This window comes from Scyliorhinus canicula, chromosome 4 (assembly GCF_902713615.1).
Source record: "Scyliorhinus canicula chromosome 4, sScyCan1.1, whole genome shotgun sequence".
NCBI classification, from domain to species: Eukaryota; Metazoa; Chordata; class Chondrichthyes; order Carcharhiniformes; family Scyliorhinidae; genus Scyliorhinus; species Scyliorhinus canicula.
This window is the reverse complement of record NC_052149.1, coordinates 79745716-79772402: the sequence shown is the minus strand read 5'-3', so window position 1 is coordinate 79772402 and position 26687 is coordinate 79745716. Positions and strand designations below refer to the sequence as shown.

At 46.4% G+C, this 26687-nt stretch overlaps 1 protein-coding gene across 1 annotated transcript in view; it reads left to right on the top strand.

Moving 5' to 3' along the window:
- The first annotated feature begins 13520 nt into the window (after nucleotides 1-13520).
- LOC119964710 (phosducin-like) overlaps nucleotides 13521-26687 on the top strand; it is a 53754-nt gene continuing 40587 nt past the window's right edge. Inside the window, exon 1 of the mRNA XM_038794590.1 lies at nucleotides 13521-13659. The gene's annotated coding sequence lies outside the window, so the exon portion shown is untranslated. The remainder of the gene's footprint in view (nucleotides 13660-26687) is intronic.

The window sequence follows — 26687 nt, the reverse complement described above, 5'->3', positions numbered from 1 at the left end:
AAGATCCTGGCAGCTAGAATAGAGGATTGTGTGCCAGGGGTAATCCATGAGGACCAGACGGGGTTCGTGAAGGGGCGGCAGCTCAACACGAACGTGCGGAGATTGCTGAATGTAATTATGATGCCGGCAGTGGAGGGGGAGGCTGAGATAGTGGTAGCGCTGGACGCGGAGAAGGCATTCGATAGGGTGGAGTGGGAGTACCTGTGGGAGACGTTGGAACGGTTTGGGTTTGGGGAAGGGTTTATTAAGTGGGTGAAGTTGCTCTACTCGGCCCCGACGGCGAGTGTAGTGACAAACGGGAGGAGGTCGGAGTATTTCGGGCTCCACCGAGGGACCAGGCAGGGATGTCCCCTATCCCCCCTACTTTTCGCACTGGCAATTGAACCGTTGGCGATGGCACTGAGGGGTTCAGGGGGGTGGAGAGGACTGACTAGGGGAGGGGAGGAACATCGAGTATCGCTGTATGCGGATGATCTACTGCTGTACGTGGCAGACCCAGAAGGGGGAATGCCGGAGATAATGGAACTATTAGCAGAGTTTGGGGACTTTTCGGGGTACAAACTAAATTTGGGCAAAAGCGAGGTTTTTGTGATACACCCGGGGGACCAGGGAGAGGGTATTGGGAGACTCCCCTTCAAGCGAGCAGGAAAGAGCTTTAGGTACTTAGGGGTGCAGGTGGCAAGGAACTGGGGGACCCTCCACAAGTTGAACTTTTCCAGGCTGGTGGAACAGATGGAGGAGGAATTTAAGAGGTGGGACATGGTACCGTTGTCGCTGGCGGGGAGGGTGCAGTCAATCAAAATGACGGTCCTCCCAAGGTTCTTGTTTTTATTTCAGTGCTTGCCCATCTTCCTCCCTAGGGCCTTCTTCAAAAAGGTGACGAGTAGCATCATGAGCTACGTGTGGGCGCATGGCACCCCAAGGGTGAGGAGGGTCTTTTTGGAGCGGAGTAGGGACAGTGGAGGGCTGGCACTACCCAATCTTTCGGGGTACTACTGGGCGGCAAATGTGTCAATGGTGCGCAAGTGGATGATGGAAGGGGAGGGGGCAGCTTGGAAACGAATGGAGAGGGCGTCCTGTGGCAACACAAGCCTGGGGGCCCTAGTAACGGCACCATGGCCGCTCCCCCCCACGAGGTACACCACGAGCCCGGTGGTGGCGGCCACCCTCAAGATATGGGGGCAGTGGAGGCGACATAGGGGGGAAATGGGAGGTCTGTTGGCGGCGCCAATAAGAGGGAACCATAGATTCATCCCGGGGAACATCGACGGGGGATTTCAGAGCTGGTACAGGGTGGGCATACGGCAGCTGAAGGACCTGTTTATAGAGGGGAGGTTTGCGAGCCTGGGAGGGCTGGAGGAGAAGTTTGAGCTCCCCCCGGGAAACATGTTCAGATATTTACAAGTGAAGGCATTTGCTAGGCGGCAGGTGGAGGGGTTTCCCCTGCTCCCCAGTAAGGGGGCGAGTGATAGGGTGCTCTCGGGGGTCTGGGTCGGAGGGGGGAAGATATCAGACATCTACAAGATAATGCAGGAGGCGGAAGAAGCATCAGGGGAGGAGCTGAAAGCCAAGTGGGAAGGGGAGCTGGGAGAGCAGATAGAAGACGGGACGTGGGCGGATGCACTGGAGAAGGTCAATTCTTCCTCCTCGTGTGCGAGGCTGAGCCTCATTCAATTTAAGGTGCTGCATAGAGCTCACATGACGGGGACAAGGATGAGCCGGTTCTTTGGGGGTGAGGACAGGTGTGTCAGATGTCTGGGAAGCCCAGCGAACCATGTGCATATGTTCTGGGCATGTCCGGTGCTGGAAGGGTTCTGGAAGGGGGTGGCAAGGACGGTGTCGAAGGTGGTGGGGTCCAGGGTCAAACCAGGATGGGGGCTTGCGATCTTTGGGGTCGGGGTAGAACCGGGGGTACAGGAGGCTAGGGAGGCCGGAATACTGGCCTTTGCGTCCCTAGTGGCTCGACGAAGGATATTAATTCAATGGAAGGACGCGAGGCCTCCAAGCGTTGAAACTTGGATTAACGATATGGCTAGCTATATTCAGCTAGAAAGGATCAAATTTGCCCTGAGAGGGTCGGTACAGGGATTCTCCAGGCGGTGGCAACCTTTCCTTGACTTTTTAGATCAGAGATAGACGTTCGGGGTCGTGGCAGCAGCAACCCGGGGGGGGGGGGGGGGGGGGGAGGGGGGGGGGGGGGGGGAGGGGAGGGGAGGGCAGCAAGGGTCGTGGGGGGACATGCACGACTGTAACGCGGGCAAGTCTGCTCGCTGCTCATGTCTGAAACTGTAGGCTGCCTTGTTTGTTAAGGTTGCCTGGGGGGGGGGGGGGGGGGGAGGACTGGTGCGCGCGAGAGGGCGGGCGAGGGAGGGACATTTGCCTAGAGGGATTGTGTTGTAAATAATTTAAAAATTAGTAGGGGTAAATGTTTGTATGGAAAAACTCTTTCAATAAAAATTATTTAAAAAAGAAAAAAAGATGTTGTCTGGTGAGCATATGCAGACAGGCACATTATTCAACAAAAGAGAGCACTGACTTTACCTATCCCTGATGTAGACTATGTTGGAGAGCATGTGCATCACATGCAGGCATGCCGATAAATCAGTGAAGGGACAAACTCACCATTGTTTTGAGGAGGTTTTGGAAATGGCTGCAAGAAAGAGAAGAATTGGAGAGGAATAAAGTAAGGTAAGGTCGCTATAGGCTCAGATAACCATAGGCTGCTTTCCACTTTGAGGGGGAGAGCTGAATGGTGGTGATTTAACCCGAGGATCACCACGCCTCAGGGGGAGGGGAAAGGTTTAGAAGGCTGGGACTTCATGGATAACCTCAGCCGGTACGGGAAATGAACCCACGCTGTTGGCCCCACTCTCCAGATTGTGAAACGAGGAAAGCAGTTCACAGACGGCAAATATGTGAAAGAGCATTTGATCAAAGTTTCAGAGCAGTTTGTTTTAAAGGCAAAAAGGGATTATTCCCCAAATTAAAGACATCCCTTTACCTGTGACAAATTGGTGACGTAAAACAGCAGTCAACACATGGAGGATAAAAAATTCAGATCCGGTGTGAGCAAGTCTTTTCAAGTATAAATTTCATATAAAGCAAGTTAAGAAGTCAATTGAAACAATGAAATAAAAATGACAGCATCCTGTCTAGATATCGAATGACTACGCAGCAAAATCCAACAGCTGAAAATCGTGTCAAGTAAGGAAGGAGTTGCTGTCAATTAATGGCTTATTCTGTTGTTTTAAACTTTGATTAACATTGTACTTGTAAGAAAGCATTATTCAATTAGCAATTTCTGGTCAAAATGTTGTTCCATTGATACTAATACATTTATGAACATCAGTAATATGATCTATAGAAATCCAGAAATGTGTCTCTTTTGTGTTGTTTTTTTGTTATTATTGGCACTTTGGTAGCATAGTTGCTTCACAGTACCAGAGACCCGGGTTCAATTCCCGCTTGGGTCACTGTCTGGGCAGCGTCTGCATGTTTGCCCCATGTCTGCGAGGGTTTCCTCTGGGTGATCCAGTTTTCTCCCACAAGTCCCAAAAGATGTGCTATTAGGTGATTTGGACATTCTGAATTCTCCCTCAGTATACCTGAACAGGCGCTGTAGTGTGGCGACTAGGGGCTTTCCACAGTAACTTCATTGCAGTGTTAATGTAAGCCTACCTGTGACACAATAGTTGATTATTATTATTGAGTAAAAGAGCATCGCAGCTATTTGTTTTAATTGCTCTTTTTTTCCATTATGGTTGCAGAGCCTTAGGCTGGGCAGTTAAAAGCAAATCACCAATAGTGGAGCATCTAAAATCAGGGATGCGCAAGAGGCCAGAATTGGATGAGCACAGATATCTCAGAGGTTTGTGAGATTGTGGAGGATTACAGAGATAGGGAGGGGCGAGGCCATGGAAGCATTTGAAAACAAGTGTGAGAATTTTAAAATCAAACCGTCGTCTGACAAGGAGCCAATGGTCAGCAAGATGAAGGATGGGCGGGCAATGGGACTTTGTGCCAGTTAAGGAACGGGCGGCAGTGTTTAGGGCGGCATCAAGGTTAAGGAGGGTGGATTGTGGGAACGCCGCCAGGAGCATATTGGAATAGATCATAGTCAACAGTTGTAACAAAGGTATGATTGAGGGTTTCAGCAGCAAATGAGCTGAAACGGGTGAAGTCGGACAATGGTCCAGAAGAGCTAAGGCTGTCTTACTGCAGGTATAAATATATGGTTGGAGGTTCATACTAGCATCAAATATGACACCAAGGTTGCAAATAGACTGGATTAGTCTCAGACTGTTGCCAGGAGAAGGATGGCGTCAGAACTAGGGAACAGAGCTTGGAGCGGGTGCTTCAGTCTTCCTAATATTTAATTGGAAGAAGACTTTCTGATCATCCATACTGGATCTCAAATAAGCAGTCTGATAATTTAGCAACAGTAGGAGAGCCAAGAGAGGTGGTGGTAAGATAGAGCTGGGTGTTGCCAGCGTGCATGTTAAAATGCTATGCTGTGGGGGCAAGTGGCGCAGTGGTTAGCACTGGGACTATGACACTGAGAACCCGGGTTTGAATCCTGGCTCTGGGTCACTGCCCGTATGGAGCTTCCACATTCTCCCCATGTCTGCGTGGGTTTCACCCCCACAACCCAAAGATGTGCAGGCTAGGTGGATTGGCCATGCTAAATTGCCCCTTAATTGGAAAAAAAATAATTGGGTACTCTAAATTTAAATAAATAAATAAAATCAACGCTCTGCTTACAGAGCAGGTAAATGAGAAAAAGGAGGGGTCAACAGGGATAATTATGCAGGAGCAGGAAGAGAGGCCATTGCAGGTGATTCTCTGGCTACTATGAGATAGATAAGAATGGAACCAACCCACCCAGCTTGGGGGGAGATTTTCAGCTGGTGTTCACCGCGGGTGAAAACAGTGAATCAACTCAGGGCCTTATGCTATATTCTCTCAAGTTTGTCTTTCCTGTGTACAGCTGGCTTGTTATTGTGCTACGTGATCAGTTTAAGATTGTTGCAACTTATTGTGTCTGCGTGGGTTTCACCCCCACAACCCAAAGATGTGCATTGCAGGCGGATTGGATATGCTAAATTGCCTCTTCATTGGGAAAAAATATTTTTAAAAAAAAGATTGTTGCAACTTTGAACATACCTTCATTTTAAAAGCAAAATGAATTGTGTGTGGCCTAATTGTTCCCTGTGCAGTAGGTGCAACATTTCTGCATGGCCGAGTACCTGTGTAGTGAGTTGCTCTTGTAGAGGTTCACTGCCCTAATATCACTGCTACAGGTGCCAGAGGAGAACTGGGGAATAATCCAGGAGTCACCAGATCAATCAAATATGGACAGGACTATGAAAGTTTCTGCTGTGATTCCTGATCTATGTTGGGTTGATTGACTTCGGCCAGGTAAACGGTGGGGTTTTGTTCAGTACCCCTGAGTTAAGGAAGAGGAAAAGTGGGGAAAATCTTTATGCTATCCACTTGCCTTTGCCAGAAATATGTATGTGTGTGTGTGTGTGGATGTTTGTGAGAATTGAGATATTGCCTGATGCAAACTATCCCTCACCATCTAATGAATTGTATGTGAGACAGGAGAGTTGTTGGTACATTCAGAATTTTATCCCAGCAACATCCACAGGAAAGGAAGATAACTGGTGAAAGAAAACATATTGATGCCTCGTAGTCTTGCTACTCCCGTCATATCAATCACAGATAAGGCATCTCTTTTTTTTTTAATAAATTTAGATTAGCCAATTATTTTTTCCAATTAAGGGGCAATTTTGCGTGGCCAATCCACCTACTCTGCACATTTTTGGGTTGTGGGGGCGAAACCCATGCAAACACAGGGAGAATGTGCAAACTCCACACGGACAGTGACCCAGAGCCGGGATCGAACCTGGGACCTCAGCGCCGTGAGGCGGTTGTGCTAGCCACTAGGCCACCGTGCTGCCCCCCAGATAAGGCATCTCTGATCATTTCCTTTAGTCACTGTTCACCCAGATCATCCTTCCATGCTCCAACTCTACTCCTTCTGTATCCGCCCCTGAAAAATACGGGGCATGATTTAACGGAAAAAGTGTCATATTTGGCGTGGTTGGAGGGGTGTTTCTCGACGGCCGCATTGGCGAGATCCCGGCCCGTATTTACCAGCACTTAGTGCCAGAAATGAGCTTCTTGCCATTACTGGCTGTCACATCGCCTGATTCGCTAGACTCATGCCTCAGCGTCTTGCAGCGAACAAGAGGGAGTTGCTTTTAAATGCTCCTACAGCACTCACTCCCAGTCAACGCACAAGCATGGCAGCATGCAGACATGCAACTCGCCTTGGGGATGCCAACTTGCCCAGGTTTCCGGATGCAGTGGATGCAAGGCGGGGCAACTTGTTCCCCCGCCGATGTCGGAGAGCCAGCAGCAAAGCCAACAATGCCACCTGAGAGGCAGTGACAGCAGCAGCGGCTGTCAGTGAGGGCAACATGACCAGGAGGACCGCCATACAATGTCAGAAGAAGTTCTGCATCATCTCCCTTTTGTGGGATAAAAAAGCCCCTTCACGGTCAGGGGATGCGTCACATGTCAGCACTATCAGTTTCCCCGTATCAAAATGCACCAAGTGGTTTGAAGACTGCAATGCTTGCTTCATGACTCAGAATGCTTTTTTCTAAGAATCCTTCCGTTGCCACCGCTGATTCTATGTTAAAAGTAGATGCAACGATACCAATGTTGTGGCTAGTTTTGAAATAAGCCTTCTGTAGAAATTGACGATACCAGGTAAGGACTTCAACTCGCTGACATCTTTGTGCGAAGGGACATCTCGTATGGCCTTAACGTTTTCTTCCAAAGGCTGCAACTCTGTCGCATGGACATAAAATCCTATGTACATCACTTCAGAGGCCAGGAAGGTACATTTTTCACGTTTTAGGCAGACCCCATAAGACAAAATCTCATTAATACTTCCTCTAGCTAGGCTGCATGTTCCTCTGGTGTAGTGCCAGTGGCTAGCACTTCACCAAGGTAAACCATCACCTTGGGAGCCCCTTGTAGATTTTCCATTGTGTGCTGGAAGATGGTGCAGAATGAAGAGATGCCAAATGGCAGCCTGGTATACTGGAAGAGGCCTTTGTGGGTATCGATTGTAGGAAACATCTGAGAGTCTCTATCCAACTCTAGTTGCAGGTAGGTGTGACTGAGGTCCAAATTTGAATAGGTGATAAATCCTTATCGACCGATCAGGTTTAAGGTCAGGGACTATTGACGCCAACTCTGAAAACTGCAACAGCTTAATTATACCCAGCTCTTCCCATCCCTTTAGCTCTGCTTCAACCTTTTGATGGCCCTAAAGAACTTGGGTGTTGAATCCGGATTGACATATAAATTGGCTTTTACACCCTTAATTTGGCCCAGTTCTTCTAAGAAGTAGTCTTCATACTGTGATGATATGCATAAAGCAGTTCTGTATATAATGTTATGCACGACCTCTGACCACTACGTGCCAGTGTAAACCCACCACAAGACCATGTGGCAGAGGAGTTGGGAGTAGGTCGTGCTGAGGGATACAGGTATTTTGCAGTAGCTCTACAATAGTCAATTAGAGTTAGTAGTTTATTATTATATTTATTCTAGTTATCTTTATCAAGTAGTTGTTTAATGATAAATTATTTAAACTAGATGTTCTGTAGTTCCTCATTTACTTCGGCCACTCTACAGAACATCACACATACCTGTTCAAGACATCTTGCAGGATACCGTCAGATACATTGAACATTTCCAGCCCATTGAGCCTCATCATTTAAACCCAGTCTCTTAACTGACTCCTAACTGACTGAGTCTAGTTCCTTGCCCGACGACCAAAATCAGATTGGCCTCCTGTCATCTCTAGGATATTGGCTGTTCTGAGGATCTTCAAAATCTCTCCAGTGTATATTGAAAGTTTGGCTGTAGCACTCTTCAAGCTGAAAGACTGTGGGCGGGACAGAATTCTCAGTCGGCCGACGCCGATATCGGGAAATACGATTGGGCGGAGAATTGATTCCAACACCGAAATGGTAGCAGCCGCCAATTTCACACGAAATTGCTATTCTCTGTTGTCTCGATAGCAGCACAGTGCATCCCAGAATGCACGTACAGTAAACACCTTTTGCATGTCATTAGCGGGTTCAACCCAGTATTCTCCCGGTTCTCCACCTCTGATGGACCAAATTCCCGAGGGCGAGGTTCACTTGTGGTTTTGAAAATCGTGAAACCGGCCTCGTGGCCAATGAGGGAGAGAGAGGAGGTAGGACACAGAGAGGTGCGACTGCGGACTGCCAGATCAGACACGGGCTGGCCGAGGTGTGCAGGGGCCTGCCAGGGCCTTTGCGGGGGGGGGGGCACATGGCCAGGGTGACCCTCCCGCAGAATCGGGACAGTGGCTAGGCACAGACTGGCAATGCTGCAGCCTGCAAGGCAGCCATCTTGCTGTGTACCCCACTGAACACCCACCCGGGCCCCTGGTTCTGCAGAGTGACACCGACCAATTGGTTGCCCCCACTCCCGCACATCAGCCCCTAACCTTCTCCCCTGCATCCCACCTTCTGCCAAACCACACCCCACCCACCATCATATCACCCCCCCCCCACCACCCCCTAACCCCATTATGCATGTCTGTGCCCGATACCCGGGCAGTGTGCACGAGGCCTTCATCCTGGCACACAACGGTTCCTGACATGTTCGAGACCCCCCCACCCCAGCTGGGGGGTTGGCTCCTGAGCGACAGGGGTTATTGGTTGATGTTCATCATGGTTGATGACGCCTATCCGGAGGCCACAGCCTGACTCCGAGACCCGCTACAATGATGCCTACACAGCGACCAGGGGTATGATCTGTTATATTCCATTTATAATATCTTGTTACTCATTTGCTTACTGCCAGAATGGTCGTACGCTTAATGTTCAGTAACACTCAAAGTCTTTCAATAAAGCAAATACTGCTTATTGAATAATGATTATAAATTAACTATGAGTTTGTTCACTCTTTTATAACTATAACTGTAGATTAGATTAATAAGACTAAATATATATGTGTAATAATTAACTACACATGCACACTAAGCTATATCTCTAACTCTATTCACCAGTCACTCCTGATACAAAGAGGCAGGAACTCTCTCTAAGTTTATCTTATATACATGTATCTGGTGCTGCCATCTAGTGGTTATCTAGCACTTGCTTATGGATGTTAACCCTTTCCATAGATTCAGATATACAGATCACTAAATGATCAAGCGGTCCTTTGGCATCCTGAAGATGAGGTTCAGGTGTCTGGACCGTTCTGGAGCGGCCCTCAAGTATGACGCTGAGAGGGTCACCCGCATCGTGGAGGCCTGCTGGGTCCTCCACAACAGCCTGCAGCAGGGGATAATGTGCTGGAGATGGGGACAAATGCCAGGCCTTGTCTGATGAGGAGGATGCAGGGGAGGAGTAGCATGGGCAGTACATGGGGCCCAGGCAGGCATCGGAGGCCACATGATGTGTGCACCCGGGCCAACACGCATGGGACCCTCTGATTGCCTCCAGGTTCATCGACTCAGGGGAGCTAGAACTGGCCAAGGGCACGAACACTGTATCCCACCCATGTGGGTGTGAGGGTGGGCATGAGAGTGAGGGTGGTGTGGGGATGAGAGTGAGAGTGGTGTTAAGATGAGGGTGGTGTGGGGGTTGTGTTGGGGGGGGGGGTGCAGTTGACACACGTGTAATGGGGAACCACAACTCAGCAGGGTCTCACTTCCAACCCGGTGACCTCTCTTTCCTCTGGGCCGCCGACTACGTCCAGGGCCCTCCGCTCAGCCATGGTCAGTGGCCCCAGGTCCGTCAATCCCCCTCCAGTTTTCTCCCTCTGCTGGCAGTTATGGCCAGCTTTCTCCTTGGGAGGTGGGGGTCGACAGAAAACAAGAGTGTTTGACAGCCCATCACATGCATCCCAGGGGGCCACCTAGCTGGCGGTCTCAGTGGCTAGGGCCCCCAGAGTGACAGCCGGTATGGGTATCGACATGTGGTGCAAGGTGGTGGTTTGGACTCCCTCTGGGACGGGGTTAGTCTATGGGTACAGTGCTGCCTATTCAGCCTGGCCACCATGAGCTAGTCATGTAGTTTTGTCCGGCACTGCAGGCCAGTCCAGATGGCATTGCTGATGGCACTTACCGCCTGTGCCACCTGCGCCAGACATGGCGAATGGCGGCGGCTAGCAGATTCCTTCCTGGGCCGGGGTACAGGGTAGCCTGCCTTTCCTTCACCGCATCCAGGAGGGTCTCGAGTCCAATATCAGTGAATCTTGGCACCGCGCATCTTGCTGCCATCTTGTTGGCTGGGATGGTGTGTGTGGGGAGTGCAGTGTGTATGTGCAGCTGCAGCTTGTCAGCCTCCTGAGTGTCAATCGCAAAACCGGCAAATCCCACACCGTTTCTCATTGGAATGTGTTCCACGTAGTGCTGGTGCTGGCCCCTTAACAGCAGCTGAATCGGTCCAGGTGCGGTGCAAGTTTTGCTGTCATGGAAATCCACAATTCCTGTCCCGGAATCAACACTTCATCTCAGGAAGGAGAACCACGCCATGTGTTTCAGCACGCGGATATTAGAAGGTCTACTCACCCACTACGATCACCGAAGCCCTAGAGTCTACCATTTACCCTTAAGACGATTTCAATCAGAGCTGTTTCACTCAATGGAACTGCATTCAACCGAAGCATCAAATTCTCATCTCCAGAACTCCTCTCCACTGTGTTCAGTATTGCTGCTGCAATAGCAGTTTGCCTCATGTAGCAACATGCTTGAATGTGCCCCACTTCGTTGCACAAGAATGTGCTCCCCCCCCCCCACCGAACCCCTCACAACGGTTAGCAGCACACCTTGGATTTGGTTTATTGCCCAGATTCCTTCCCACTCCTTGGATCCCGGTCCTGGATCGAGGACCCTGACTGCTGACCCTCATATTAGCTGATTTTGTTAATGTTTCTCTCTCTTCAGGTGCTGTCCTTCTATACTCTAAATATGCCATAATTACCCATTTTCTCAAAAATCTAACACTTGACTCCATCATCTTTGTAAATTACTGTCTGATCGCTAACCTCCCTTTTCTCTTCAAAGACCTTGAATGTGTTGCTGCGTCACAAATCTCAGAACGCCATGTTTGAATCCCTCCAATCAGGTTTCTGCCTCTGTAACAATATCAAAACAGCTCTTATCAAAGTCACAAATGACATCCAATGTGACTGTAGCAAAGTTAAATTTCCCCTCTCTGCCCTTCTCAACCTTTGACACAGTTGACCATATCATCCTCCTCCAATAGGCGGAACCTTCTGATAATTTGTCAGAGTCTAGGTTTCAGCACAAAAATCAGTGTGTATTTCCCCAGCTACACAACTGAGTTTTCTCTCCAGGTTCTCTTAGCAGGGATCTTCTTGCGTCACTGGCAATGGTGGTGAAAATCACAGAACGAGGCCTCGGCGCCGAGATTCTCGTCCCCACGGTCTGGTGGGACTTTCAGGAATTGAGATAAATCAATCAGTTTTTATATTCCCTGTTGTAAACGTGTCTTTTCACGATCCTACATGTATGAATCTAACACCAGAAAAGCAGCTAGCATTTAGTATCATTGCCAAGTAAAAGTTCAGGCCCCAAGCCAAACCTTGGAATTATGTGCAAAGATAGTATGATAAGAGGATGTAGGTTCCGACCTGTAAGAGTTTAAGGTAGATTTGAGAATTATTTATTTACAGACGGTTTCTAAAAAGGGAGATTGAGGCTCAATTATGAAATAGCTCACTGCTGTTTAAGAAATACAGGACGGCTGAGATCAAATGATGGAAGACAGGTAATGACCATCTCTAACAAGAGAGAATCTAACTACCTCCCCCTGACATTCAATGGCATTACTATCACTGAGTCCCCCACTATCAACATCCTGGAGCTATACATTGGGCACAAACTATATAAATATTGTGGCTACTAGAGCAGGTCATAGGTTGGGAACTCTATGGCGAGTAACTCATTTCCTGACTCCCCAAAGCCCACTATCTACGAGGCGCAAAGCAGGAATGTAATGGAATACTCTCTCCACTTGCCTGGATGAGTCCAGCTCTAACATCATTGATGTTCAACACCATCTGGGACAAAGAAGCTCTCTTGACCCAGCACCTATTCACCACATTAAACTTCCACTCCATCCACCGATGTGGAGATCACCTGAAGAAGGAGCCGTGCTCCGAAAGCTCGTGTTTGAAACAAACCTGTTGGACTTTAACCTGGTGTTGTAAGACTTCTTACTGTACTCCATCCACCAACAGTGCTACATGATGATGATTTGCACCATTTATCTGATGCGCTGAAGCAATTTGTCAGTGCATCCTCAGTACACCTCCCAAAACCACAGCCGCTACCACTTAAAAGGCATTTGAGAACACCATCACCAGTACGCTTTTCTCTAAGTTACACACTATCCTGATTTGGAAATACATCTATACAAAAACCTGGAACTCCCTCCCTAAAAGTACTGTGGGAATACCTTCACTATTGTCTTCTCAGGGGCATTTAGGGATGGACAATAAATGCTAGTCCCAGTGAAACCCATGTCCTGTGAATCCCGTTTAAGACAGAGATTTATTTTTCAGTCAGAGGGTGATGAGTCTTCCCTTCCTCAGGGTGCCACAGTAGCAAAGTGATTAGTGCTGTTGCTTCACAGCGCCAGGGTCCCGGGTTCGATTCCGGCTTGGGTCACTGTCTGTGTGGAGTCTGCACATCCTCCCCGTGTGTGCGTGGGTTTCCTTCGGGTGCTCCGGTTTCCTCCCACAGTCCAAAGATGTGTAGGTTAGGTGGATTGGCCATGATAAATTGCCCTTAGTGTCCAAAATTGGCCTTAGTGTTGGGTGGGGTTACTGGGTTATGGGGATAGGGTGGAGGTGTTGACCTTGCGTAGGGTTCTCTTTCCAGGAGCCGGTGCAGACTCGATGGGCCGAATGGCCTCCTTCTGCACTGTAAATTCTATGATTGCAGTGTTAATGTAAGCCTACTTATGACAATAATAAAGATTATTATTATAAGAGGCAGTGGAAGCAAGTTTCTTTGTATATATTGAAGGCAAAAGTAGATATATTCTTGACAAACAAGAGGGTGAAAGGTGATCAGGCGAAGGTTTCAATTAGATCAGTCATGATCTTATTGAATGGCAGCATAGGCTCGAGGGGCCAAGTGACCTACTGTTGCTCCTAATTCATATGTTCGTAAGCATTTTTAAAAGTGCATTAACAACCATCTTCCTCCAAATCTTGTGATCTAGTGAATGCATAAGTATTCTGATTTTTTTCCCCCCAATATTCCCAAAATGTTCATTTATTTGTTGTTTTCCACCACCATCATCACTTCAATTCAATTTTGTTCCTTATATCCCAAAGCTGAAACGTGGGCAACTGACTGTGCCACTGCATCTGATTGGAGCACATTAATGAGAAAAGATTCTTAATTCTTTCAGCTTAATCCTCTTACTCTTCTGGACCCATCACCTTGTTCAAATCCCAGGGCAGTCCAGATTGAGCAAGGTCTCTTGTGCATGAATTATTGTCTGCTACCTTCAAGGACATTACCTAAATCATTAGCTGGAACATTGGAGCTATATAGAGCAGGTAGGCCTTTTTCATTTCACCATGCAGTTCATCTACATTCTGTACTCTGTATTCTAAGCTTTTGTCTCTGAGGTCTATGAAAATAACTCAGAGCTAAGTGGTTTCACTGTGAGACAAACTAATGCTGATCTGGTTACATTGTCAGAGGGAAATAAGTCATATCGCATTGCTTTCATTATGTCCATACCAAAGTTAAACACTGAGCTGTTACAGAAATAGGTATGGTTAATTATCCAACCCAGTAAAAATGCAAATGAGTTTAGTGTTGACTATAATGCCACATTTCTATCTGTCTTTAAGCTTAACAGCCTAGTACAACAGCAGTCACTTACCACAGTCACTAATTGAGTTTTTAAGATTCCGATAATTTAGCATAATTTTCATGGTTGTTTGAAAATCAGGGACAAAGCCTACCCAACTTTGTAGTGAGATTACTTACTCTTATTATTTACCCAGCTGATGGTAAGGTCGCCTTCATAATTCTACAATCCCTTTTACTAAGCGATTGGTGAATACAGTATTCATATGTGGCATGCCTTTTGTTCATGAACATAATTGTGGGAGCTCAAATAATTTTAGGTCATCATTCTTTACCTTCTAAAATCTAATATTATACATCTTAAGAGATCAATTTTCCCTCATAGCAGGATGTGGCATTTAAAAATAATATCATTACATTTTATTGTAAAAGCAATTAATTCTTAGCTGTCCTATAGTGTCCAATAAAGCAAATGGATGCCTTCTGCCTCAAATTTCACATTGAACATTCTCAGCCCAAAGGATACTTAAAGCATTTATGTTCAAAACGGAATTTATCTAAAATTAATTAGGCACAAACATTTTGCAACTGATGGAGGTTTGCACCATATTGCAAAGTATGTTTGTGCAAATTTAAGTCAAAAATATAAACACAATTTGGAAATCTAGATGAAATATTATGAGAGCTGGTGTGTATGAGGGCATCTTATGTTTGTACAATGAACAAAGAACAAAGAACAGCACAGGAACAGGCCTTTCGGCCCTCCAACCTTGGCCAAAACCCTCAGCTCTTCCTTGTGCTGTATCCCTCTATACCCACCTATCCATGTATTTTTCAAGATGCCTTTGAACGCCATTAATATATCTGCTTCCAGAACCTCAACTGGCAATGGATGTAGAGGAAATTCGATCCCGGCTCTGGGTCACTGTCCGTGTGAAGCTTGCACATTCTCCCCGTGTCTTTCATAGAATTTACAGTGCAGAAGGAGGCCATTCGGCCCATCAAGTCTGCACCGGCTCTTGGAAAGAGCACCCTACACAAGCCCATACCTCCACCCTATCCACATAACCCAGTAACCCCACCTAACACTAAGGGCAATTTGGACCCTGAGGGCAATTTAGCCTGGCCAATTCACCTAACCTGCACATCTTTGGACTGTGGGAGGAAACCAGAGCACCTGGAGGAAACCCAGGCAGACACGGGGAGAACGTGCAGACTCCACACAGACAGTGGCCCAAGCTGGGATTCGAACCTGGGACCCTGGAGCTGTGAAGCATTTGTGCTAACCACTATGCTACCGTACTGCCCCTACCGTGTCTGCATGGGTTTCGCCTCCACAACCCAAAGATGTGCAGATAGGTGGATTGGCCACGCTAACTTGCCCCTTAATTGGAAAAAATTATTGGGTAATCTAAATTTATTTTTTTTAAATACATAAACAAAAAGTGGCAATGCCCAGGATTTTTACACTGAAACAAATCCCTCTTTTTTTCTAACTTTAACTGTGGGTTGTGGTCACCATTTTTAGGAATGTCTAATCTAAACATACACCCAAATTAAAATCGGAAAATGAATCTCAGTTGACATTACGTTTTTTTTGAGTCATTTTGGTGTGTGATGGTATCATGCTAAAAGAACGAACAGCTGTTCTATTTGATCTTCGTCACGCACTAGCGAGTTTCGAGTCCTCATCTAACTAGTGTCATCCTTGACTCACAGAAGCATTCCCATCTCTGACTTAGGTCACGGGTTCAATTTGAACATGCATTGCGACAAACAGAAAATATCCCTGTGCACACCGGCTCTCATAAAGTTTCATCTAGATTTCCAAATCATGTTTTTATTTGCGAGTTGAATTATCACCAAATCTACCAGACCATCATCAAAACTGACATTTGCTGCATTGTTGGAAATCCCCTCTTTTGCATGACATGCAAAATCGAGGCTCTACGCACTCTCTCGGGTGGGCATAAAATACCTGATATAGCACGATTCAAGAAAGAGCAGGAAATTCTCTTGGCACCTGAGCAACGTTTGTCTCTCTCAACTAACATAACTAAAAAGAGATGATATGGTCATTTATCTCATTGTATTTATGGGCGAGCTTGGTGTGCTCATATTGACTGCTGCGCCTCTTGACATTACAACAGTTTCAATATTTGTGAAATATTTTGGAACATCACAAGGACACTACATGTACTATATAAAAGCAAATTCTTTCTTTCTAGCTTGTTAACTATTCTTTACAGTTTACCATGACAGGACACTCTGTTCTGCTACAAGTTTAACAACATTATTTGTTTAATGTAGAATTTTATGGGAATCATGGCATGCCAATTCAGCAGATGTATTGGATACAGAAACATGGTTTTGTTAACCCTCAACTGTTTGCTTCACAATTTCACCCTTTCCCTGTGCCAGGCAGCAATTTTTAAAGTTTTGATAATTTTGGAGTTAATTGTGTACGCTTTTGAAAGTTAAGTTCCAAGGAGGAGTTGTTGGATTTTTGAGCTTTGGAACTAAGCCTACTCTCCACATTTGTACTCGCCCTTCATCAATTCATTAAGGCGAAAGAGAAGCAAAAGATCCTCCGTTACTACTCGTTTTCGGTTATTTAAATATATATTGTATATTTCATGCTTATTTTTGTCCCAGCCATTTGAAGATCCAGCCATCACTGAGATAATCCAAGGTTGTTGCATTCCTCAGATACTAACAATGGAACTCGTTAGTAAAAAATTAAATTGTTCTTCACCAGTTTACGAGAGTCAGCTAGGCTGTGGTTCCAAACCTGGGGAAGGTGCCCGGATCCAGTCAGGCGCTGGGTTCTCCAAATTCAGATTGCCATATTTTTGTTCTGCACTGGAAAATATCATTCAGCAGGTGGTTACTCACCCAAAGATCGAAAAAGGTCAGGTAGCTCCAGCTGGTGGAAGCTTTGCCCATGGGAATGGCATAGAAAAAGTCTGATACTCTGTAAAATAGCATTCAGACCATGATAATTCCATTGAGCCAAACCAAGAATTGAATAACTCTAAGATGCAGTCAGTCATTCCAGACATAATGAGCCAAGTCAGGTTTTCAGAAGGGCCATTATCAGAGTTCAGGCAACCCTTCGCCTGAATGGCTTGGGTTAGTCTTACACATAACTACAGACTAGAATTGGAAGGGTCAGGTGTGAATCTAGCCCTTCCCCTGTATGGCGCTGTTTTGGCACTTAAACATTGGACACAAGAACAGATAAAGGTAATTTAACCCCTCAAGCCTGTCCCATTATTCAATGAGATCATTGCTGGTTTGCAGCCTAACGCTACATACCTGCCACAGGTCCATCAGGGTTCCCTGACTTTTACAAATCCATGCCGGCTATCTCTGATTAATTAAAAACTTTCAAGGTGTCCCTTATCCTTTGACTCTAACAATATATCAACAAATGTTTGGCTAACCGGTCTATAATTCCCTGATTTCCTTCTCCCATCTTTCATAAATAGTGAAATGTTATATGCATTTCTCCAATCTATCAATTTCCAAATCAAGGGAACTTTGGAAGATTACAGTTGGGGCACCTGCAATGTTCTAGGAACATAGTAAGAAGTCTTACAACACCAGGTTAAAGTCCAACAGGTTTGGACTTTAACCTGGTGTTGTAAGACTTCGTACTGTGCTCACCCCAGTTCAACACCGGCATCTTCACACCTAGGAACATAGGACTTAGAAGCAGGAGTAGGCCATTCAGCCCTTCAAGCCTGCTCTGCCATTCAATAAGACCATGGCTGATCTGGTTGTGGTCTCGACCCAACTTTCCTGTTTGCCCCCCTTGACTCCCTTGTTTATCAAGAAACTGCCCAATTCTACTTGACCATTGGCCCAGCCTCCACTGTCCTCTGAGGAAGTGGAATCAACATACTCCTCTGGGAAAAAACTAATCTCTTCATTTCTGTCTTAAAGGGAGATCTCTTACTCTTAAACACTATTCCCTAGCTCTAGACCCCCGCACAAGTAGATCCACCCAGTATCTACCCTATCAAGTCTCCTCAGGATCTTATTTGTTTCAATTCTTCTAACCTCTAGTACTTCTAACCTGTTGTAACTTTTCTTTATAAGACCCTCATCCGAAGAATAAATATATATATATATATTCAAATAAGGAGACCGAAACAATGCACAGTAATCGAGATGACCAAGGTCCCACAGCAGCAGTAAGACATCCTTACTTTTATATTCCATTCCCCTTGCAAGAAACACCAATATTCCAATTGCCTTCCTAATGACCTGCTGTACCTGCACACTAACCTTTTGTGATTCATGTTCCAGGACACCCAGATCACTCTGTACTACCAGGTTTTGCAATGTCTTTCCATATAAATAGTATACTGCTTTTCTATTCTTCCCGCCAAGTGGGCCAGTTCACATTTATATTCCATCGACCAAATTTTTGCACATTCACTTAACCTGTCTATATCCCTTCTTTTTTTTTCTTTTTGTTGTTTTTTTATAAATTTATTTTTAAAAATGTTTTCCAATTAAGGGGCAATTTAGCATTGCAATTCACCTACTCTGCACATCTTTGGGTTGTAGGGGTGAGACCCACGCAGACACGGGGAGAATGTACAAACACCACAGGGAAAGTGACCCAGGGCTGGGATTCGAACCCGGGTCCTCAGTGCCATAGTCCCAGTGCTAATCACTGTGCCACGTGCCACCCTCTACATCCCTTCTCTTGACGACTTACTTTCCTACCTATCTTGATGTCATTGGCAAGTTTAGCCACCATACATTCGGCCCCTTCATCCAAATCATCAATGCAGACTATAAATGGTTGAGGCCCCAGCACTGACCCATGTTGTACTCCACTAATTACAGTTTGCCAATGCAGGCCAATGTTTGAGGTTTGGTGGGAGGATGGGATCATTGTTATTGATATGGGGATTGACATTACATTCGTTACTGATTATTGTTTATTGTTGGGTGTAAATTTGGGAGAAAATGTGAAAAAGGAGGAGAATTTTTAAAAAAACACAGGTAAATAGGTTTTTCATCAAGAAGGGGTTCAGGGGTTATGGGGAGAAGGCAGGAGAATGGAAATGAGAAAAATATCAGCCATGATTGAATGGCGGAGCAGACTTGATGGATTGAGTGGCCTAATTCTGCTCCAATGTCTTATGATCTTATGGTCTTAAACACTTTTTTTGAAAATTCCCTCTTCCTCCCTCACCCCACCCACTCTTACCTTCAGTTATCCTACCCATTAATAGATTTAATCAGTTTACTCTATCTCACTGTATTAAACAAAGACTCTAGAACATTTTGCCAATTCCACACACAAGCACACAGCTGGCAACAGAACAAAAACCCTGTTGAATAGAACCATAGAAACCCTACAATGCAGAAGGAGGCCATTCGGCCCATCAAATCTGCACCAACCCTCTGAAAGAGCACTCTACCTTGGCCCACCCATACACCCTATCCCCAAGAGGTGGCTAGATATAGCACTTGGGGCGAACGGGATCAAAGATTATGGGGAGAAAGTAGGATTAGGCTATTGAGTTGGATGATCAGCCATGATCGTGATAAATGATGGAGCATGGTAGCACAGTGGGTAGCACTGTTGCTTCACAGCTCCAAGGTCCCAAGTTTGATTCCCGACTTGGGTCACTGTGGAGTCTGCACGTTTTCTCCCCCATCTGTGTGGGTTTCCTCCGGATGCTCCGGTTTCCTCCCACAAGTCCTGAAAGATGTGCTGTTAGGTAATTTGGACATTCTGAATTCTCCCTCTGTGCACCCGCACAGGTGCTGTAATGTGGTGACTAGGGGCTTTTCACAGTAACTTCATTGCAGTGTTAATGTAAGCCTACTTGTGACAATAAGGATTATTATTATTATAGCAGGCTCGAAGGGCCAAAAGGCCCCCTCCTGCTCCTAACGTCGATGTAACCCCACTCACCTGACCTGCACATCCCTGGACACATAATGGGTCATTTTTGATCATGGTCAATCTACCTAAACTGCACATCTTTTGACTGTAGGAGAAAACCAGAGGAAACCCACACAGACACGGGCAGAAAGTAAAAACTCCACACAGCGCTGTGAGGCAGCAGTGCTAACTACTGGGCCGCTCATTTATTTGGTTCTCTCATTTGCCAATATGTGGCATCTGACTGTGAGGGAGAATTAAACCTCATTATAGTTAATAGGTACTGATATACACATTAATTGTTAACACGGGATGATTGAAGCAGATTTTTGCTGCCTCAGCAATGCTATTAAATCTGCACATGGTAAAAGCAGGCTTGTTCAAGTCATTATCAGCTTCTGAAGCAGAGCCAACAAGAGCATCTTGAATGGCTGCTCGCCCAATGCTAGTCCCAATGGATGAACAAATCTGCAAACTAGGTATCATCACTCACTGCTGGTGCAATCAGGAATCTACACCTACAGCAGCAATTTGAGGCGATACATTCACAGTTTTCTAAAGTAAAGTAGCATGATTATAAAGCGGAAGAAAAAAAATGAAGGCAATGATTTTACAAGGTGTACTTTTTATGGTTATTAAGGTCATTGCAGCACTGTGTTGTGAAAATATGCTTTAAATAATTGAAGCATTGTTGAAGAAGGCTTTAAATTTTCTTTAACTACAATTTTGGCTGAGTGGCACGGTGGCACAGTGGTTAGCACTGCTGCCTCACGGCACCAAGGACCTAGGTTCAATCTTGGCCCCGGGTCACCGTCCGTGTGGAGTTTGAACATTCTCCCAGTGTCTGCGTGGGTCTCACCCCCACAACCAAAAATTGTGCAGGGTAGATGGATTGGCCACACTAAATTGTCCTTAATTAAAACAAAGAAGAATTGGGTATTCTAAATTAATTTTTAAAAACTACAATTTTGGCTCATCATGGAACAAAATAACTTTCTCAAAACAGAGAGTTGGGTATAAAGTCAAATTCACTGTGCTATTTTAGTGCTCCACTCTTCACTGTGTTCCCATGATGTGCAATATGATATTAGATTAATTTTGATCGATCATTCCGAGAGAATTTTGTATTACCCAAAAATATCGATTCAAAGTTGCAATACTTACATATTTTTACAATTTAAAAAAATATATATACTTTTTTAACTAAGGGGCAATTTAGCATAGCCAATCCACCTACCCTTCACATCTTTGGGTTGTGTGGGTCAGAGGCCCCCTCTCCAGTTGATCACGTAGAATGTGAGGGGCCCAGTAAAAAGGTCCCAGGTGTTTGCGCACCTGAGGAGTTTGAAGACAGATATGTTTTTCCTACAGGAGACCCATCTGAATAACAAAGATTAATGAAGTTTGCGGAAGGGTTGGGAAGAGAAGGAATATCTCTCGGGTTTTGATGGTAAGGCGGGGGGGGGGCACTGTGTTGATTAATAAGAGAGTGGCTTTTTCTGCAGTTACTATATTAGCAGACCCCGGTGGGAGGTATCAGCGGGTGTCTGGCAGGCACTTGGTGCTGTTGGTAAATATCTATGCACCATTCATTAATAAGGTGCTGGCGTCTATCCCAGATATTAGGCGGAATTCTCTGCCGGCGGGATTCTCCGTTTTGCTGGCGCTCGGAGGTATCCCGATGGCACGGGGCTGCCCCACAATGGCAAACCTCATTGACTGGCCAGCGTAATGGAGAATCCCGCCAGCGGGTCGAGGCAGAAAGGTGGCGCGGCTGGGCGGAGATTCCAGTCCCTTGATTCACATCAGCTAATTATGGGGATGGACTTCAATTGTGTTTTAGATGCTGGGTTGTATGGGTTGAGTCCCCAAGTCTCTAAGCCCATCTGGGGTGGCAAAGGAGTTATTGATGTTCGTGGAACAGATGGTGGGGGTGGGGCCAGACTAGTGGAGATTTGAATTTCCGACAGATAAGGAATTTAATTTTTTTCCCACATCAATCAGGTTTACTTCCAGATTGACTTCTTCTGGTGGGAAGGTCTCTACACTCCCTTGGGTGAGTGAAAGGGTGAGGTACTCGGCGATCGTGATATCGGATCTGCTCCACATTTTGTGGACTTGATGCTGGAGCTGGGCAACTCTCAGCGAACCCCCTGGTGATTTGACACATCGTTGCTCGCGGATAAAGAATTTTGTGAGCGGATGTCCTCTGCCATTGTGGAGTAGGTTGAGTTCAATACGGTCTCGCCTTCTATTCTCTGGGAAGCCCTGAAGGCGCTTGTTAGCAGGGAGATATTCTCTTACATGGTCCATGGGGATAAATCTGCGAGGTGGAGAGGCAGACACTAGTGGACGCTATTCTCGAGGTGGACTTCCAGTACTCGATTGTCCTGACACCAGCTTTATTGGCGGACAGAAAAAAGTTGAAAATGGATTTTGAGTTGTTGTCGACGGGTAGTTTCTGCATCTCCTTTTTTGGTACAATGTCAGGGATTTTGGGCACTTTGCTGGAGCTAGGCCCATTGGTGACCTTTTTGGAGTTTCGGACTAACTGGTGCTGCAGATGGGAACGAGGCAGATGTTTTAGCCTTTGCCTCGCTAATAGCTCGGAGACGAGTTCTGCTTGGTTGGAAGGCCCCGTTACCACCCCAGGCCTTGGTGTGGCTGGGGGACCTGATGGAGCTTTTGCACCTGGAGAAGATCAAGTACATCAAGAGGGGCTCGGTGGAAGCGATCTATTCGAGGTAGCAGCCTATCATCTGCTTTATTAGGGGGCTGGTGACCGTCAGCTGTTGGGGGTAGGGTAGCTTTGGCTTTTTTTTTCTCATGGAAGGTGAGTGGGAGGGGAGAGGGGGCTTGGGGGAATGGGTGGTTGTTGTAATTTTTGTTTGTATAGAATGAAAAATATTGTCTGAATAAAAATATATCAAAAAATAATAGTAAGTAAAAGTTAGCAATAGAATTGGCTTTAGTTTAGTTTGGTTGAGAAATTGATTGTGGCACTCAGGAATCATTTAGGTTCACTGTAGTGTTACTTGGCAGAGGCTTGCAACCCGTCATTGAAAGGGTCAACAAGACAAATTAATTAAATTGTGAGAAGTTACATTACATTTGTCCATGTAAGAGTCTCTGAAGATACGCACAGACATTGACAACGTGCCATTCCTATTGTTTTTTGAACAGTAGCTTTATTTTTAAATGTCTTTATTGCAAAGTAAAATTATAAAATACGTCACCTCTCTACGCATTTAAAGAAGCTGCTACTTTTCATTATGTTCAGTTGTGTTAATTTTGAGGAAAATGAGGGACATACCTGTAGTCTTCACACACATATATCTGGCACAGTTGGCTTATTGCCAATGTCTTCAGCCCCACTACAAACTTACTGGTGGTTCCATCAATCTCCGTGGCAACAGTGTGAACCAGTTTGTTTGGATCTTTGGTGTCATATTTCACATGGAGATCAGAATCAGAGTACACATGCTCCGCATCACTAAAACTGCTTCTTCCCACGACCTCAACTCATTTGCTGTTGGAACTTTCACCCGTCCCTTAGCTAACACTAGACTTGATTATGCCAATACACCCCTTTTTAAAAATAAATTTAGAGTACCCAATTCATTTTTTTCCAATTATGGGGCAATTTAGCGTGGCCAATCCACCTAGCTTACACATCTTTTTGGGTTGTAGGGGCGAAACCCACGCAAACACGGGGAGAATGTGCAAACTCCACATGGAACTAAAATCTTCTACACTTCCAGGGTCCGTATCCCTCTATTCCCATCCTATTCATGTAATTGTCAAGATGCCCCTTAAATGTCACTATCGTCCCTGCTTCCAACACCTCCTCCACCAGCGAGTTCCAGGCACCCACTACCCTCTGTGTAAAAGACGTTCCTCGAACATCTCCTCTAAACCTTGCCCCTCGCACCTTAAACCTATGCCCCCTAGTAATTAACCCCTCTACTCTGGGAAAAAGCCTCTGACTATCCACTCTGTCTATGCCCCTCATAATTTTGTTGACCTCTATCAGGTCGCCCCTCAACCTCCATCGTTCCTGTCAGAACAAACTGAGTTTATTCAACCGCTCCTCATAGTTAATGCCCTCCATACCAGGCAACATCCTGGTAAATCTCTTCTGCACCCTCTCTAAAGCCTCCATATCCTTCTGGTAGTGTGGCGACCAAAATTGAACACTATACTCCAAGCGAAATGAAATGAAAATGAAAATCGCTTATTGTCACGAGTAAGCTTCAATGAAGTTACTGTGAAAAGCCCCTAGTCGCCACATTCTGGCGCCTGTCTGGGGAGGCTGGTACGGGAATCGAACCATGCTGCTGGCCTGCTTGGTCTGCTTTAAAAGCCAGCGATTTAGCCCAATGTGCTAAACCAGCCCCTTAGTGTGTGGCCTAACTGTGTGGCCTAACATGTTCTTGCTCACATCAAGCACGATTCAGCTATTTCCCCCGTACTCGCCAATCCACATTGGCTCCTGGTTAGGGAACACTTTGATTTTAAAATTCGCTTCCTTGTATCTTAACCGACGTTCTTTAATAATACTACTGCAGCAAATATACATTAACTCAGGCTTTTAAAACCTTTACTGCAACAGATATAAAATATAATATAGACACCAATTTTTTATTTTTTTTTAAATGTTTTTTATTGAGTTTTCATATTTTATATTGAACAAATAACAAATTATTAGAGAGAAAAAAAACATGCAAAAATTAACATGTATATTTACAGGTAAGCATCTTCGTAATAACAACTGTGGCCGCCCCCTTTAGCCGGCATACATATTTTACATTCCCCAATATGGCCGAGGCACATGTTTATAGGCATTTATTTACAGTTTGGTTTTGGGCCTTAGCTAGCCATCAAACCCCCATAACAAACTCGTAGCCCCCCCCCCCCCCCACCCCACCCCCCCTCCGCCACCCCTACCCCGGCTACCTTCCCCCGATTCCCGTCCATTTTCCCCTGATTCTTGGCCACCCGACTATTCTTCCTCTTGTACGTTGGCCACAAACAGGTCCCGGAACAATTGCATGAATGGCTCCCACGTTCTGTGCAAGCCGTCGTCCGACCCTCGGATGGCGAATTTGATTTTCTCCATTTGGAGAGATTCCGAGAGGTCGGACAGCCAGTCTGCAGCTCTGGGCGGTGCTGCCAGCCAAACAGGATTCTACGGTAGGCGATCGGGGAGGCAAAGGCAAGGGCGTCCGCCCTCCTCCCTAGGAATAGATCTGGCTGGTCTGAAACCCCGAAGACCGCCACTATCGGGCATGGCTCCACCCTCACCCCCACCACTTTGGACATAGCCTCGAAGAAGGCTGTCCAGTACTCCACAAGTCTGGGGCAAGACCAGAACATGTGGGTGTGGTTGGCCGGGCCTCTTTGGCGCCATTCACATCTGTCCTCCACCTCCGGGAAGAACCTACTCATACGGTTTCTTGTTAAGTGGGCTCTATGTACCACTTTTAGTTGCGTCAGGCTGAGCCTTGCGCACGTGGAGGTGGAGTTGACCCTATGCAGTGCTTCACTCCAGAGTCCCCACCCTATCTCAATCCCCATGGCGTCCTCCCATTTCATTCTTGTTGCGTCCAGTACGGTGTCGTCCCTTTCTACCAGTCGGTCATACATGTCGCTACAGTTCCCTTTCTCTAGGATACTTGCGTCTAGTAGGTCTTCCAGTAGTGTCTGTCGTGGCGGTTGTGGGTACGTCCTTGTCTCCTTTCGTAGGAAGTTTTTGAGCTGCAGGTACCGTAGCTCGTTCCCCCCAGCTAGCTGAAATTTCTCTGTCAGTTCGTCCAGTGTTGCGATCCTGTCGTCCGTGTATAGGTCCCTGACTGTCAGTGTCGCCCCGTCCTGCCTCCACCTTTTGAAGGTGGAGTCAGTCAGTGCTGGTGTGAACCTATGGTTGTTGCAGATGGGAGCCTTGTCCGACATTTTGGTCAGGCCAAATTGCTGCCGCAATTGGTTCCAGGATTGGAGGGTGGCTGTCACCACTGGGCTGCTGGAGTGTTTTTTGGGTTGGGATGGGAGTGGTGCCGTGGCAAGGGCCCGGAGGGAGGTCCCCATGCAGGAGGCCTCCTCCACACGCACCCACCCGGCTTCTGGCTCCTGGATCCATCCCCTTACTCGCTCGACTGTTGCCGCCCAGTGGTAGAATTGTAGATTCGGGAGGGCAACCCCCCCCCCCCCCCCCCCCCCCCCCCCGGATTTTGTTTTTTGTAGGACCTTCTTTGGGATCCTAGCATTTTTACCCCCCCCCCCCCCCCCCAATACGAACGCCATAATAAGTTTGTCCAGCACTTTGAAAAAGGCCTTGGGGATGTAGATCGGAATGGATCTAAACAGGAAGAGGAACCTGGGCAGTACGTTCATTTTGATCGTCTGGACTCTCCCCGCGAGGGAGAGTGGGAGTGTATTCCATCTTTGCAGGTCCTTTTTTACTGCCTCCGTCAGGCTGGTGAGGTTCCATTTGTGGATCCCTTTCCAGTCATGGGCTATTTGGATCCCCAGGTAGCGGAATTTGTGTCGGGCTTGTTTGAACGGCAGCCCTTTAGTGCTGCCCCCCCCCCCCCCCCCTTGCGGGTGTACTGGGAAGATCTCGCTTTTGCTCATGTTGAGTTTGTAGCCCGAGAAGGCTCCAAACTCTTTCAGGAGCGCCAAGTTTCCGTCCATGCTGCTTTGTGGGTCCGAGATGTAGAGGAGCAGATCCTCTGCATAGAGTGAGACTCTGTGCTGTCTGCCTCCCCTTCGGATCCCCCTCCAATTTTTTGCTGCCCTGAGCGCGATTGCTAGCGGTTCAATTGCTAGTGCGAACAGCAGCAGGGACAGTGGGCATCC